Here is an 18,338-nt window from a genome sequence, read left to right as displayed (position 1 = left end):
ACCCTGGACTCACTGAACCGCTGTGATCCTTTCAGGATTTCAGAATGCTGGAGACCTGTAGATATGCAGTCAAATCTAGCCTTTGCATTGAGTTTGCTGTCTTTTTGCTGCCTGGAAAGATATACAGCATATAATACATTTTCAGATCTTTAATGCTGATACTTCATAATGTTACAAAGAAGGCAATAATATGCATCATTTACCAGACCAGATGTTTCAGTGTTTTCCTCTGAGGTATTTGACATTTTCACCCCTGCCATTCAAAGCCCTCAGACACTATGAGCAGGGAGAAGGTACTCAATGCCTCAATGTTCCTCAGTGTTGGAGGATAACCTCCCCCAACAACCCATGCATGGAGGAGCAGAGGAACTGTGGTTAGCTGTGCAGAAATGTTAAACACAGTTTCCACAGGGCTGTACGCAGACTGCCTCTAGAATTAGCTGTTTTCTCCAAACCCAGCATCCCTCTCCTAGCCAGGGGTCCCTCACAGCAGTTTTGAAAGAACCAAACTGGGTTGATTTATTCCTTTAAAAATACCCACATTGCCAAACTCTCTTATGTGGTAGCCTTCTGTCCTGCTGACAAGTAGGAGGTCTAGTGCTGAGTTCTGGTCAGTCAGAGGATAGGTCAAACCACGTATCCTAGGAAAATGTCCTACCCGTTTCAAAGTGGATGTTACAGGGGAAGGTTAGGAGGTATATTTGGCCCCTCAGTTAAACTGGGCCACAGTCTGGAAAGAAATCTGAGATACAGAGGACCAGGAAGGGAGCTTTATCCATTAAGTAGTACTGAATATATTTGGCCATGAACAGGATTTTCCAAAGTGCATTATTTCACTGCAGTTACCTGAAGTCTACTCTAAAACCCACATTAGGTACTTTCCAGACATTTATTGTAGACGGTTACTTTATGTCATTAGCAAGCACTTTGCTCCTGTGCTACTTGACCAGATAATTTGTATGACAGGGTAAAGGGGCTTGGCCTATCCCTCCTATCTTTTGCCCTGGAGGTGAGTGCACAGAGCTGCACAGAGACAACTTGATTGAGAAATAAAACATTCAACTTATTGTAATGTTTGCTCAACAAATAGGCTGTTGTTTTTCTTCCTAAGTCATAATTCCAATAGTAATTAAACTGCTGGGGGTTCTTAAGAGCAAAGGTGCTAAATGCCCTTTGGCACCATGTCAATGTCAAACTGGTATAAGGAACATGGACAATTATGCAAGATTTCCTGTTTACCCCATCTGGAGAGGAATGTGAAGGCAAGGTGTTTGGAGGCAAGTCGAGTGTTCTAACCTTTTATTAAAAAAATATATAGGAAGCAAGTGCAGATATTTTATTTAACAAAAAATACCCAGTTATTTGCAAAATTGCCTACCTACTAGGTCCTTTGCTCTGTCAGAAAAGCAAAGTAGATAATTTTCAAACAATTTGTGCTTAAGAAATACTTACTACCACTGCAATATTTTTTCCTAGGGCTTTCCCAGGCATGTAAGCCAGGTCGCTGGTTTGTAATTCTCCAGCCACTCCTTCCTCCATTTCTAAAGGGAGACAGGGTGCATGCTGCTCTCAGACTCCAAGGTCTGAGTGCTTTGGGAACGTTCTCCTTGTAGCACAGCTTCTCAAACTAAAAAAGGCTTGAAGATGAGTTTCTCTCTGTTACCCAAAGGCCCACTACTGTGCTTCTCTTCAGATTTCAGAAGTTGCTGTTTTGTGATTTTGCTTTCTAAAAAAATGTGGTAATTGGAAATCATGTTGGGGCTATTCTCTAGCCACAGTTCACCAAAGTGAGGCAAAGGCCCCTTGCCTTGAGGCAAAGGATGAAGGCATGAAGGAAATGGGTACAGGACTGGGTTCATTCCTTTTGTGCATATAGGGAACAATATGATATCCATAGTCCTTGCTGAGGATGCACTCTGAGGTGGTTACCGGGTGGCCGCGTACTTGATTGGTGTGGGTCAGCCCTACATGATGACAAGCACAACAGGGAGGATGCTCCTGCCCAGGGGTAACCTACAGAAAATAAACCAGCTAGTCAACAATATGGCACAGACTGATGGGAGCTGGCTTCCCTTTTAAGGGGTTGCTCTCTACATCCTGCCTTTTATGAGTATTTATTATGTTTTATCTATATTTAACCTGTACCACACTGAATGATATTAAACGAATCGTATTCTAAGTTAGCTGTTCCATGGTTAAGTGCTCACCTTGTGAAGCAAATAAAAAATGTGCTGGTGACTGACTGGTGGTGTAAAATTCTCTACCTGACTGCAGCAAAAGTTGGTCTGAGCTCCCTTTGATTAACCAGCCATTGGTTAATTTTGTTTTTGAAATGCAGCAAACTGGTGGAATAGGAATAAGTACAGCATTTGGAATTTAAATTTTGATTTATACAGCTTGTGATAGCCTGCTTTGGATGCAGCCCAGGACACAACTGGCTTTCTGGGTTGCGAGAACACATTGCCAGCTCATGTCCAGCCTCTCATCCACCAGCAGCCCCAAGTCCTTCTCGGCAGGACTGCTCTTGGTTACTGCACTGTGACTGATCCAGGGTCTTACAGATAATCTGTGTCAGGAACAGGAAACCAACTCAGTTATCCACTACAGAATCACTGAAAAATAAATTAAATTACAGTATAATCTGAAGTCTGGGGAAGCTTTCCAGTGACTCTCCGGGGCTTTGAGGAGAGGCGTTACTTCATTTTTGGCATTACATCTGTATAGTTGTGTTCAGGCCAAACATTTATTTTCCACTACAGAAACTGCCTCAAGGCTCAGTGTTTTTCTGTCAGCTCTTCCTTTGCTGGTGTACACTAGCCTGACTAATTAGTTGTCTTTCTTTTTTGTACTATAACATTAACAAAAAGCTTTGGGAACTTATTAGGAAATATTCAGGGTGCTCTCTTTCTTACATGGAGATGAGAGAAGAAATGAGAAGTTTTGCAAGCCCTCAGATAAAGAATATGTAAATAAGAACATGTAAAATCTTTATTAGGGACTTAACTTTTAGCCTTTAACATTGGAAACATTTATTTCACCTTCATTTTTTGCTTTTCTACCAATATCTCTGTGATAAGTGACAAGAAAGCTTAGAAATAAAAGAATGGAAAATTATATTGTTCTGCAATGGTACTAACTTGCTGTTTTCATTTTCTCTTAAAAACCTTTCCCTAATTCTGCTTTCCCAAGGGAAGGATAGTGCATGGAGACCTGTTTATATAGCTCCAGCACTTGTATCTTCACCCTGGGTGCCTGGTGATTCCCCATATAACTATTGCTATATAAATAAATAAATAAATAAATTTTAATAATAAACAAATAAATTCCCTTCCTAGACGTAGGAGAAATGTAAGATGCTTTTGAAGGCCTCCAGTGGGAGATCCACTCCAACTAAAATGAATTTTCAAATTTTGTAATGTCAATAACTAAGTACTTTTGGTAAATCGGAGCTTTTTTTGCATATCTTCAAAACACCTTCATCCTTTTATTGCTGACTCATTTCCTTGAGGAAGACTGGTCCAACAGGTAGATGCTTAATCAAATCCCAAATAAAACAAAGGCAGAATTCTTTGCATGTGGGATAGCTCCTTGATTTTTACACCTCTATGTGGTATGACAAACTGTATTTGTCACATACTTTTGATCATCTCTATCAAAATCACCTTGGCATGTCAAAGATCTCTTATAATTGTTCCTGTTTATGCAAAATTTCATTTTTCTTAGGCTACAAGAAGACCATATCAGGTCAATGATTCAAGTTGTAGAAGATTCAAGTAATGTTGGAGGGTATAATTTCAAACCTTTCTCATGTGCCTTAGAGATAGAACTCTGAGATCAGCATACAACAGCCAGAAAGGATTGAAGAAAATATTTATTGGTATAATTTCTAATACTAGCCAGACAGCAAGATTTTCCAGTGATACGTTGCCTGAGGGTAGCCATCCCTAGACAGGGCTAAAATATTCCTTCATTCTGTACTGCGGGTACCACCTGTGTACTGAATGTTTGTGTTATCTGTGATAGTAGAAAAGTGCTTGGGGAGCATTAAGACTTTAGTGGACATTCTATGTCTCTTTTAAAAGAAAAGAGTACTAGCTGCCACCTCTGCTAAGTTTTCCATCTGTTGACTGCAATCCACCTCAATCCAAACTGGAAGACCAGGAGGAGTTCCAAAGACCACCCTTGTAATGAATACTGAGGCCTGGGTGGAAAGGAGGTCCTGGCTAACGGCCCATTGCAGAGAAGGTGAAAGATCTGGCTGGTGCCTGAGCAGATGTGTTTGTCTAGCACAGCAACAGCAAGGCTGCCTCTTGCTTCACTGGGGTCCACTAGAGATGTGGAGGAGTTTTGGGGCTATTATGACAGGAGAGAAGATGGGGCAAGACTGTCCAATTCTAAAAGACCTGGTCTTTGTTTGCTTTCCTGCTTATAGAACAAGTATGCTTTTTTACTTGTAAAATATGTCTGGTTCTGAGTATAGGAAGAGAAGGATAAATTTGCTGATATTTTAATGACCTATCCAAGGGACATGCTACTACAAGCTCCAATACTCTGCCTATTCACTCTTATGCTTCCTTTCCTGTGTTTAACTGATTTATCTATCAGCTGTTACTAAGAATACTTACTTCTGTTCAGTTTCTTATGGCTTTTTAAGGCAATTCTGCTTGCTGATTCTCTGGCTAGATAGTCACATATTGAATCATAGAAACATAGAATGGTTTGGGTTGGAAGGGACATCAAAGACCATCTAGTTCCAACTCTCCCTCTATGGGCAGGGACACCTTCAACTAGCCCAGGCTGCTCAGAGGCCCATCCACTGGCCTTGAGCACTTCCAGGAATGGGGTATCCACACCTTGTCCGGACAATCGTTTCCACAGCCTCACCACCCTCACAGTGAAGAATTTCTTCCTAATATCCAATCTCTTTCAGTTTAAATCTGTTTTAAAGCCATATTACTCTTCTACTTTCTACTCCTTGTGCTAAAAGACCTTATTGTCTTTAAGCCATAAATCAAAAAAAATGGAAGGTTACTGAGGTGCTTAGGACTGGCAATGGAGATGGGCAACTTACTGATCAGTGCAGCACCTGAAAGAATCTAATCTAAGGAACTAGGGTGGGATTCTGGGAGCTTTACTAAAAGAGCAAGAAACCCGATATGCTACAGGTCATCCAAAGCATTAACTATGTGATAAGACCACCATTCAGCACTTTGGGAGCCCTTTAATAATGGCTCAAAATTAAGCAGTGCTCTGTGCTCACAAGTCAAATTGGTTCCAAAAGAGATTAAAGTGTCTAATCAGCACCTATTCTGTGTGATAAAGAAGAGGCCTCATAAACCATGATGAAGGACTCCTTACCTGTTTGATGTAAAGACACCAGTTTCACAAGCATTACTTCCCCTGACAGTAGGACCACGGGGTTCTCTGCGAGGACAGGAAAGCCACCCTCACCTCAGTAACATATAACTTGCTACATTAAGTCCCCCTGCATTCTTATACTGCACTCCTCTCACAAATGCAGCAAAGATAGTCTCTGTAAACCTGTCATTTCCCAGTAGTCACTCTGATAAATGCAATAATCCTGCACTGTGACCATTAGAGAATCAGAAATCAACAGCAGAGACACCAAGTGTCTATGACCCAGCAGGTAAAAATGTACATACAGTCTCTGCCACACAATACAGCAGGCAACTGAAGAATAATGCAACACTTATGGTATCAGCACAATTAAAGGAAGGAGATTCTTACTGATGGAAGACAACTTCAGCTAACTTAGGTAAGTCTAAGCTCACTCTTATGTTCTCATGAATTCCTGATGGCACTTGCAAGGAGAGGTTTCTCTGTGTTCAGTACAGGAGGAGCAATTTTAGTTTGAAGCATTCTGTTTAGCACTGAGCCCATATTTACATCACTAAGACAAGTGCAGATACTTGTTATTCGCTGTTGAGCTGGTTTAAGTAGTTTCTGGAAAACACTAGCTCATCTCTTATATCCTTCCCATTGTTCTGTTTCCTGCAAGAAGTATTTACCCTGAAGAGTAAGCTGGTGAGGCCTCCATGATTTATGGTGCAGGTGGCTATATGCTCTTAAGTTTTATGGCCCTAAATGTATCTAGAACTTAAAAATCTTCTTCACTTAATCTATCTAAAATTTAGAAGGTCAAAATGATGTATTTACCAGTCTTGAAAAGAAGACCTTATTACGACATGAGTGATTTTGAGCTTTTCAAATCTCTTCAATCCAGATCATTACAGACGCAGACAGAAATCAAGATGTAAATTACATCAAATATTCAGCATGCCTAAACACTTTGCTTCAGAATGAAAGCCTGAATGCTAAGATATGATCCCAAGCCCCATGTATGATCTGATAGAGGATAAGGTTTCTTCTGGTCTCTGCTATAAAACCCATTTGTGATACATATATAGTAGGGAAAGGAAGACTCTTCTTCCTTTTGTTCTATTTGAAGAACACCTAGGATCTTGAAGTCTGCCTAGGATCTCACTTCTGCTTGCAAGCTTCACGTTTTATCATTTGCATTATATTTGACTAGTAATTATTTGGCTTGAAATGAAAAATTCCACATCTACCTCTGCTATGGACATTTGGCCTGTGTGCTGTTACATAACAAATATAATATTACTACATTACTATTTTATTCTTATGCTGTATTTTTATGAACTATAAAAAAACCCATAAAATAGAGTTCGCATTTAGTGTTTTAGAATTACCTTATTTTTCCATTGTCTGTGTGTATATATATAAATATTTAATGTTCTTTCTGCTCATAGCACTCAAACTAGCATAATTACCTAGATCTGGCATATTTGGGGAACTTGATATTAAGAAACGTCATGTTTTCCAGGAAATGTCCAGCTGCATTGAAAAAGGCGTGCTTTTACTCTAAGAGGTTTCCCCAGTATTCCCCCTCTCGTGTGATTCAGTGATGTTATCATGACTTTAAACAGGACATACAAGAGCAGCCAGCAGCCTGGCATACTCCTAGATCCACTGGTTTCCAATGTTCAGACCCTCCAATCCTGTAGGCAAATCCCAGATTGACTGCAGACAAGCACATGGACTATCCAGACATATTCACGCTCTGATGCCATATCAGTAGCACATGAAATTACCTCACTTGCAAGATCTCATGTCCTCTGGGTTGTGCTGTTGATGACTGAAGCTATCCTGAAACTGACCTTTGTGTTCCTATCAAACAAAACATGTGCTAGCCATAAATTTTGCAAAATTTGGTCTTTGAATGCAAGGTAGAACTTTAAATTGCGTCTTAGTCCCAAGGTTTGTGGCATAGACAGAAAAGAACTGCAGGGGGAAAAAAAGGTAGTTATATGTTGCAAGAACCTTTACATCTGGCACAAGGTTACTGGGGATGATAAAGAATACCTGCTGGGAAAGAAATACAGAAGATTGCTTGGGAAATTTTGGCTTGCATATGGAAAAATGTTTCTGATTCAAGAAATAAAGTAAGCAAGTAAAGGAGAGATTCTTTTATATTCATTGACAGTTGTGAGGAATGGATGAGAATTTGAGGCTGAAGGTCGGTTGAAGAGTGGCCATTAGAAAAATGATTCATGATTATTTCATGAGGAGGAATAGCAGCTGAGTGATACAAGGTAGGCTTCAATAAAATCTGTTGAAGGGTTAGTGCTTTACAAAAATTACACACAATAACACAATATCCATCCACAGGCATATACTACCCTACTGTGAAAAAAGAGAGAAAGTGCAGTAAGAGATCAGCTTGATTAAAGCATGAACTGTGCATGAACCTTAAACACAAGAAAGGATCAAGCTGGAAGCAGAAACTAGGTCAGACTACTGAGGATGAGTGGTAAATATAACATGAATATAGAGGAAGAAACTTTTAAAAGTCAAAGCTCAAAACAAGATGCATCTGCCAAGAGGTATAAATACTTTTAGAAGTGCAGTTGTAACAGAGGGAAGGCGAAAGAAAGGATGAATCAGCCGTTCAGAAGAGAGGAGAAGATATTGCTAGATGATACTCAGAGGGTAAAATTTTGTAATAACATCCTTTTGCCTCTGTCTTTAGAAGAATGATCAACTTCAATTGAAGGATATTATAATTCATACCAGTGATATAAGTAAAGATATTAACTTTGAATGGGAAAAGAAAAATTCTGAGTTTTTCAAGTCAGCAAGGGATTATGAATTTCCTTGTGAAGAAAAAGAACTTCACAATGAAATATTGAATAATAATGTTTTACCTGAGAATATGTCTTCATGTGATTCAGTGATTCAGGCAGGTAACGTCTTGAAAGGTTAATGAAGAAAAAGATAGTGATTGTCTTTAAATAAGGAGAAAGGAATATCAGGGTATGATTCAGCCACTAGCTTAATTTCTGCTTTCAGAAAATGTTTAAAAAACTGACAAAACAAATTATTTGTTAGTACTAAAAGAAAACAAGGATGTAAGCAGCAGCCAATAAGAAATTATCAAATCCAAGTAATTTCTTCCTACAGCAGAACAGGATTTGAAAACTGTGCAAAGCCATGTCATGTCAACAAGGCAGCTACCTCTTTGTTCTGCCAGGGACCATTCACCCTCAGTAGGTACCATCTGAAAGAGCTGTAGATTAAATTTATCTGAGATTGTAGATTGTTTCAGCTGCTTAAAGTGCGAGTTTATTGAGTTTGTTTGTGCTGTGTGTTGAAGTACTGACAACCTGAAAGTCAAAGAAACAGTTGGTGTTGATGTTGTGTTCTCCTCCTGCACCAAAACAAGACTCATGAAAGCTGTAAATGCAAGCAGTGGGTGGGTTTTGGGCTACCTCCTGAAACCTTTGCCAGATACTGCACAGCAGGGAACAGGCAGACTAGCTTTGGCTTTAAAAAAGAGTACTATGGACACATTTGACTGTGCTATCTTGGCTTGGGGAATGTTGTACTTCTGCTGGTCTGGAACAATCTGGCATCTGGAATTGTGTCTTCCCGTCTGGGATCACTTAATATTCTGCAGACACTACTCCTGGGGCGACTGCCTGCAGCAGTGTGCTCTTGTTGCCTCTGCCAGTCTTCAATCTGGGCCAGAGCTCTTTTCACAATTGCAAATCTCAATAACCTTCAGTGAAAGGTTATTGCTTTGAAACTAACAAATTCTTCACTGTGTGGTGAAGAGGAACAGGCAGCTTTAGGGTGTAACTCAGCAGACTGATTTTAGAGGCTGATGAATTGCACCCTTATTAATTAATTAATTACTCCCTTTGATTGCAAAAGGAATCTTAGCTGCGTAGTGCTTAGCTGGGTAGTGCATCAGTAGACATCTCTACTGCAGGTATCTGTGAAGCTGATTGAGCTGAATCCCACTTCAGCGTTCTGGTGACCTGGACTTGTCCCTCAAATGCATGTAGCATTGGCCAAAAGGTTAAAATGTTACCTGGGAGATCACTGAGTGATGTCATAGACTTGTGCCTTTGGGCAGTGAGGCTGTGTAGTGGCAGCGGTCACTTCTACCTTCCCAGTGCTTGGAGGACTTCTCCAAGCTCTGTTCTCAGGAGGAAATTTATGTAGTTTGGGACAGGAATCATCTCTGTTAAGGGATGCTGGAGCCTGACATTGCTCAATTTGTTTCCCCTCATGTGATAAGAGCTTCCTTTTTCACAATTAATAACCCTCTCTGCAGCTCGTGATGTCCATTACACTGCTGGTATGAGAGCGGGGTGTAAAGGACACCAAGGACACCTGATCACAGAATTATGGAAAGGTTTGGGTTGAAAGGGACCACCCCCCCTGCCATGGGCAGGGACACTTCCCACTACACCAAGTTACTCCAAGCCTCATCCACCCTGGCCTTGGACACTGCGAGGGATGGGGCATCCACAATTTATCACAGAATCATGGAATGTTTAACGTTGGAAGGGGCTGTACAAATCATCTAATCTGACTCCCTCCTGTTGTGGGCAGGGACACCTTCCACTAGACCAGGTTGCCCAAGGCTTTATCCAACCTGGACTTGAGCACTGCCAATGTTGGGGCATTCACAGCCTGCCTGGGCAACCTGTTCCAGTACCTCACCACCCTTATGGTAAAGAATTTCTTCTTAATATCTAACCTAAATTTCTCCTCTTTCAATTTGTACCCATTACTCCTTGTCCTATCACCACAACTTCTCTGAGTGTACCCTGTTAGAGAAAACTGTACAGATGCACAAGGACCATCTTCCTAGAAGAGCTGGAGAGAGATCAGCACTATCATCTCCACTCTTGGGTAAGTGATGCACAAAGCAGATTGTTTAAGAACTCTTTAGCAGATCTGAAGAGCCCCAGCAGAGCCCCATCTGCTGCCTCCTACTCCACTAACACCTGGTGGGTTTTGGTGACAGAGGGACTGCAGTAATTGGAATTAGTGGGAGTAACCACTGAGAGAGGGGAGGCAAAGGCTAGTGCCCAGGAAAGCTGATAGCAAACCCTACAAACTCCATCTTTCCTCCTCTGGCTGGTGCTGCTGTTGCCGTATTCTCCCACTTGCTGCCAATGCCAATGAGGTCTGTTTGCACCCAATTTCACAAGAGTGGGTGGGAGTAACATGAGTCAGCTCCTTGCCACTTCTTCAGTGTAGGTGATCTCTGCTTGGCATGCAGGCATCAAAGCTGCCAGGGCGGTTTTAGGGTGGCTATCCTAGGAGTTTGCTCCTGGTTTTCCATAGGAAACAGGTCACTGAGAAGGAGTTGCTATTTTCCTCCATCTGTCACTAGGGACTTCCCCATAGGGCAGATAGCAAACTTCCTGTTTAACAACTGGCTTTATCAATTTCAACTGCTCATTTCCACGCACAGCTGATTGTTGATGCAGAGACGATGTCTTAAGGTGAACTGTAGTTCATAAGGGACATCTCCTGTCATGTTAGTGACTTTTCTTATAATTAAATCACATGGGGTAATTCTATAAACTTCTCATTTATTTTAAGCATCTGATTTAAATGTCTGTGCAGTTGAGGGGTGAGGGAGAAATTAATGTCAAAAACTGCTAGATTCACAAAAGTTCTTTCCTTTCCTTTAAAAGTAGGGAGTTCTGTTGTTCATTCTTCCTCCATTGTAAGTCTCAGAATGAGCTAGTGACTAGGATGATTCCTCTTCAAACACGTTACAAATATTTTTAAAATCACTTCCCCCCTTAAAAAAACCCCCATGATCTGTAAGTTGAACTATTTTTTTTCCAGATAAGATAGAAGAGATTGCAGATGGTGATGTACTGACCTCTGCTGGCATCATCCTTTCTTACTGAAACTCCTTTTAAATGCTGAATTTGATACTCCAGAAAATAGAAGATACACCTGAGACAAGACGTGAGGCAGAATCAGTTAAAGATGAAGCCATATTCCAATGCTACAGTAAATCTAACACTGTGACTCTTCAACCAACCCAGTTCTTGGGCATAATGACACATGGTATTGATTTCCTAAAGAAACCCTCAATCAGGTATTTTAAATATGCCGTAACAGCTGGGTGATTTCTTTTGTACCAGCAGGCTCTGAGCTGGACCAGGTATTGGATGTCTCTTTCTGTGGTTACATAAAACTGGGATGTAAAGAAAAAGTGTGTGTACAACATCTTGTTGTGTGTACAACATCTCTGTCAGATGCTCTGGTTAGTGGTGAACAGTGTGCCCCTGCCTGACTCCAGCCTGCTTTGTACTGCCACGTCATCCTGATCCAATACGAACCATCAGGCACATCTGCTCATGCAGTTTTGACCCGTGTCAGCGAACTTCTTTGCAACACCCTGAAGCAACTGCGACCAATTAGCTCCCATTAGAGCTGTTTCTCTCCTGGAGATAGGGCACTGGTTGCCAGAAGCATTACAGGAAGCTGGTGAAGAGAAATGGGAATTTCAAGGCTGTAGTCTCTCTGATTTCAGTTTGGGATGGAATGACTTACCCTAGAAATTGCTCTCTACCATAGTCTCTGCTGTGTGGCTCTGATCCTTCTCTGATGGGAATAACTTCCAGGTAGAAGCTAGGTTTGGTTCAGATGAAACTCCAGGTAATAAAAAGAGCTGATGGGTAAAGCAATTAAAATGCTGTTTAGGAGCATAATACCCTCAGGAAAGTGAAGACTGTGTGCAGGGAGGATGATGGTGGGAGATGTTATGTGAATGATGGCTGTCCTAGTATGAGGAACTCTCCTTTGCTGTTTGCCTATATAAGGATCAAATACCTCTGAATTTACTGTCTAGGAGGTATCTGTATTTCTTTCCATCCCCCCTGGGGGCACCTGCACACACAACTTGTGTGTGTTTAAGAAACTCCCTAGAGACTTCTAGGCTTACTGAATAACTGTGGGAAAATCCATGAATCCATATTTTGTTTGTACTCCTGTCAGTCTGCACTCATTTCAAAGTGAAGCCGTGCCTGTTGCCTGTGGGCTAACCTTTGGAGATAAGTTTTAAAGTAGAGTAGAGTAGAGAAAGAAACAAGTTCCCCAGCCCTTGTTTCTTGTGCAGTGAGCAAAATGGTTGGCTTTTGTTTTGGAAGGAGACCTGCCTAATCAAGATGAGAGGGAGAGGAATATGAAGGGACATGCCTGCTCAGGCACTGCTCAAAGTGGAGGCTGAGCCTTAGCTGCTCTGTCAGAATATGAGTCATGTTTTTATTTGTGTTTTTCTGAGCTTGAATTGAGAAAGCTTGTATAAGAAATTTTACAGCCCTTGACATCACTCTGCACTTTTGCAAGAAAATAGCCTGACATTTTGCCCTAGGTGTTGGATTAAATAGTAACTGGAGATTGTACAAATACTTCTCTTAGCCATGATTATCATGCCAAGGCCTTGCACAAGCTGGGGACTTTTGTGGTTGGAGTGTTTCCTCTAAAGTGTGACATTAAGATAGCAGCTCTGTATGTCTGTCTGCATCACTGTTGTTCGGCTCTTCTTTTAAAACACTGGCAAGAAAGCCCACACAGGAGGAGCTGAGGTCATTCCACTGAAAAAGTAAGGGCACCTGTAATGTGAGTCTTTAGTAATGTGGTGTCCTTAGGCAAGAGGTAGAAACCAATTACAAAACCTTCATAGCAGTATGTCTCTTTGAGCCGGTCTGAAGCAGACTAGATGATGGGCGTGCTAGATGTGCTCTTTCCTCTCTGTTGACTTTGGAGGGTTGTTAGCTTGTATCCAGAAGCAACTGGGAAGAAAGAGAACATATGATGGGAGGAGAAGCAGGTATATGACAGTGTGGCTGCATACACCATACCTGCTAAAAAGAAACCCCATTTAAAAATCATGTTAGTCTGGCAAACTGTATGTCCCATGAAGCTAGGACTGTTTGACTCTAACTGTGTTAGTCTCCTTCTAATTCTGTTTTTCTGGCCACATCTCCTGGCCTGGAACATAGCTGCAGCCTCACAGCACTGCTGGGGTGGAAAGAGCCCTTGCAGGGGTCTCCTTTTCAACCTCCTGCCAAAGCCAGGCAGCTCTGGGATGGGATGGGGTGGGCTGTTCAGGGTTTGGTTCACTTGGTACTGCAACACAACTACATGAGGAGGTGCAGCAGGGTTTTATAGGTAAAGGCCTATAGATGTTTAAAGGTAAATCACCAGGACCCCCTTAGACAGGGTGCCAGCAGCAGGTACACCCTATGGTGTACACCTCTCTGCAAGGATATCAGCCCCCTCTAGCTATGGCAGTAGGAAGAGAGTGAAAAAAATCCCCTTTCTTTAATCTTCTGCCCTCTCGGCCTATGGATGTGGCACCTGGGGACATGGTTTAGAGATGAACATGGTGTTGCTGGGTTAAAGGCTGGACTCAATTATCTTAGAGGCCACTTCCCCAGACTTGATCATTTCAGGATTCTATGTGACGTCCACAAGAGACAAGCAAGGTCCACTCCTTTGCATTTGGCCTAAAACCCAAGGGTCTGTTAATAAGGTTATCAAAACTTTGAAGAGAGGCTGTTTTCAAGAACCTCAGATTATGGCTGCTAAGATTTTGCTTCACTTCAATTTGTGGTTCAAAAAGTGCTGTGGTTAAGAAAATAGGAAGAAAGACTGTACCAGATTAGGCAGCTGCATAAATCTCATTTCCCTAAAAAAATCCCTTCCCCTTAAAAAAACCCCAAAACCAAACCAAACAAGGAAAACACCAAAACAGAAAAAAATAACCCCCCTATTTGCCAAGTTCTATTTCCTGTAAACCATCAATTGTTTGGATTTGTGTTAACCTCCTTGAGCCCTGTTAACTACTTGAGCCCTGACCTTCCTTTCAATATGGTGCAGAGACTGAAAATATGGGTCAAACCCTGCAGCCCAATACAAAATTTTTTCTTCATCAGAGGACCTGAGGACCATTTCAGGATCAGAAATGCTTCAAACATATTTACAGCAATATCTGAATCTTTAGCTGATGGTTCTTATCATACCCATGAACTTAGTGAAATTCTTTCATCTTTCTAGCACAGCTGTTCATATAAAAAAGTCACTAAATGCAACAATGAACAGTGGGCGTGACATCATGTTCTTCACTTGTAACCACAGAACAGGAAAAACTTGCATTTCAGCGTGCCACAAATGTCCTCACTTCCTGTAGCTTTTAACATATGTGCTGTGAATGTGTTTATATGCTCCTGTAAGGGAGAGTTGTTACTCAGCTTTATTACTATAAACTGATTAGTTGCCCCTGCCATGATCATTTCAGGTAAAATAGATATGGAGGTATATAATTGAAAGAAAAAGTTCCAGCTTTGTTTTTACCGAAAAACCTGTCAGTCAGGAACATCCTAATCCATGGGAAAGCCAACTGTCAAAACAGTCTTCATACTTAAGTCTTGTGTAGGATTTGTTTCGTTTGTAAGAGGCAGTGGATTTTTTTTTCCCTGGTAAGGCATGGGGTGGTTTGAAGAGTCTTACTGCATCTGGAGTCCAACAGAAAGAAAACGGCTGTGGAAAATGAAACATGAAAACAACTACAGTCAGGCAGGGTTTGGTCACTGCTAGAGCAGCTTCTCTGTGTCTCGCTTGTGACATTCATGCAGAGAGCTGCTGAGCTTCCAGTGCCTTGGAGTGGCTTCTTACCATTGCTTTTAGTAGAAGGTGGTTTGTAAACATTTTGGGGCTTGACAAATCTGCTTTTATGGCCAGACAACATTGCAGTCTGCATGTTGTACACAGTAATAGCAACATCCCCTAACTAAAAATGCTATGTAACAACTTGAAGGGTACTTAGTATACTATTATAAAGTTTGTAGATGGGCATATTTAGTGTATGTCTGAATACTGATGAATTAGCTCAGGCAAAAAACCCCCATAACACAAACTGTTGGTGGGAAATGTTAACTGGAATGTTTGTACGAACCCTTCCAGCAAAGCTGCTATCCTGGCTGTGCAAGAGTGGGACTACCCTGGTAGCTGCAGCCCCTGGGCAATTTTTCAGCTCCACTTTCCTGACACAAGTACCAGTAGAAAACAATCTACCAATGGATGATGAGATTTAGGCAATGTGGATAGAAGAAAAAAAAGGCTCAGTATTATGTATCAAGTAGTTTATAAATGACTACGCTATTAATTACCGCCCTGTGATAGCGTGGGAGGTCAATATGGTGCTTTGTTACCCTGCAATAAAATAAGTAAATGTAATAGGAGATGAAGTAGTTTCCTAGGTTATCTGTCCCCTTGGGAAACTTATATCCTTTTTCTGTTGTAGATTTTAGCATCTAATATTAGCAATGTTTGACCCAGACTGACATCCTGAGCTCAGCTTCTACCAGCCCTGCACCTAAATCCTCTGCCATGGATGACTTGTGCTGTTCACAGCATGAAGTTCTGCTGGAAGATGAACTTTTACTGCAGATCACTGCAGATCATGCCTGCACTGCCAAAGACATCCATCTTCACCTGCTTTTGCTATTGTGCCCCAATAGATGTGAAATGCAGGCAGAGACCAAAAAGAAGCACCAAGTCTGAAACTGCAACAGATACAGCTCTGCAGGGCACAGAACAGGACTGTCTCTGCACTGAGGATCCGGTTTATCTGACCTGTATCAGCTTGTTGCTGAAGCATGGCTTTAAAAGGTCTTGCTCCGTGGCAGGTTATGGGTGACAGTACAAATCAGCAATGCACTGAACTCACCAGCTTTAGAAGAATATTCAGTTATTTCGCAACAATCCATTATGAACCCAAAGTCACCAAGACTTAACCAACACGAGAACCACAGGAGTTAAAGTCTGGATGGCTTAAAGACCCAGACAGTGTTTGCTCCAACCTTTGCCCAGTACTGGAAATTTGTCCCCAAGGACACAGATGCCTAATTTTCACAACTGATCACAGGAGGAAAGTGGGATGCTATTTATGGCGCTGAAGGACACAAGACTTGCTCCCTCAGCTTCATCAAAGTGTTGAATTTAAGCACAAAAAGAGTTCTTCCTCCCTCTCACTATGGTCTGCCACCAAGTTAGAAGCTGCACCCAGGAAAGACATGGACAGGGCATGGTGTGTTGATGGTCCAGCTTTACCCAGGGCAATGCTTCAGCTCCATCCTGCCCAGGCAGCTGCCTCTGGTGCTGATCTGAAAGCTGCCTTTGTGGACGAAAAGTGTGGGTCTATAGTCGCTTCAGCTTCTCCAGGGATTGAGACATCAGGGCTTTGTTTCTGACCTGTTCCAATTAGGTAAAAAAGACAGAGATTCATGCAGAACAGGGAGTTCCCACAATTTTGAAGAATTAGATAATGCTCGATAAACTAATGGTTAGATAACCATTAGGTAAACTAATGGCAAAGGGAGGAATGAGGAGGTTTCCCTTCTTCCTGTAACTTCAAATCCTTTCTAGTGGACAGGAATGCATTTATTTTTTTGTGTCTCCCCAGTTTCTCTGTTAGGTTCTAGCAACAAAGTCCAGTTCTCTTCTTGCTCATGTTTTCTCAGATGCTGGGTCTGTTTATCTCCCCCTTAAGTTTCTCTTCCTACTAGGGCATTATGAGCAGCTCTCCTGTGCATCTTGGAAGGGCTTTTCTTATCTTCTTTTAAGCACTGTTAGTGCCAGACACGAAGTAAGCTGGCTGTACCGAATGTATTTTAGGATATTTTAACCCTTCTTTCTTGTCAATAATGGTGTAGTTAAATTGAAATTAAAATCTCACTTGCTTCTGTTTGAGAGGAAGATTGTTTTGCCTATACCTTGATCCATGCCCACTGAAGCCTCTCTTGTATTGGTAGGAATGGATCAAAATGGAAGAATTTGAGGATCTTTTCCCCCATGTTTTTATTTTTAAAAAATTTCAATTAAAATTTGTGCTAATAAAATTCAACTCTATTTTTCCTTCTCAGCAACAGTGTACCCCATATCTGACCACCCTAGTAGCATTTTTACCAGCCACCAAATTTTATCACTGACTTTGCCTGTTGCAAATAAAGCCAGGGCTGTTTCCTCATGATGGAATTGGCCCGCTGCAATGTGTTTGGGCAACCTAAATCCCACCCCAATGCTTCTGCCTGAGGTTTCCTGCCAGCTGGTGCCAGATTGTCGGAGGCACCTCATTGACAGGCAGCTCCAGGCACAGGGACCAGGTGCAAAGGAGGGCTCCAGACTGCCTCCCACCTTCATCACATCCTGCTCACAGCATTGCAAGCTTGAGCAGCCATTGTGGTCTCATAACTCTAGAAGCCAACACAGGGAAGCAGTTTCAAGCTTTCAGCAAGTCTGGGCTGCATTTTTCTTCCCAGGTCTTTTTATTGCCCAGAGTGACCTCCCTGGTGCTGCAAGCTGCCTCCTCAATGATTTCTCTGCTCTGAGGAGACATTGTGGCTGCTGCCACTAGATATACAACCTCCTCTCAGAAATATTAAGCTGCCTGTTTGTTCCAAAGCCAGAAATTAGGTGAAGGTTGAGAGGACTTATCAGTAAGTCAGGACAGGGGCAAATACACACATTGCCCAGGGTGTTGCAAACATCCTCAGAACAAACAGCCCAAATCCAAAGAATTCAGTTAAGGTTGTTTAAATGCTTAATGGTATTTCTGTACATTATAGCATAGAGTAAAGCTGAGCCATATCTGAAAATAAAAAACTGGGTTGGAAGACAAATGTCTCCTGGAACATCTCATACTGCACATTTTCAAAGAATGTAATAAACCTCTAATTCATCTGAACAAATCAATTGATTTCTCTCAGACTGAAAGCATCATATTTTGGTATGCCAAAGTGTTTAAATATAAAGGCCAGTTTAAGGCTCTATGACTGCTGTCACTGTGACTAACAAATCAGAAATTTCACTCTGATCCACAGCTATAAATCAGACCTGCACTCCCATCAGTCCCCACACTCATGTATCTGCCTGTTTGACTCACTCAGATGCTACCAGCTTCAAACCTCTTCAGC

The sequence above is a fragment of the Corvus moneduloides genome, chromosome 2, assembly GCF_009650955.1.
Source record: "Corvus moneduloides isolate bCorMon1 chromosome 2, bCorMon1.pri, whole genome shotgun sequence".
NCBI lineage: Eukaryota > Metazoa > Chordata > Aves > Passeriformes > Corvidae > Corvus > Corvus moneduloides.
The sequence above is the reverse complement of the archived record's forward strand: the minus strand, read 5'-3'. Positions refer to the sequence as shown.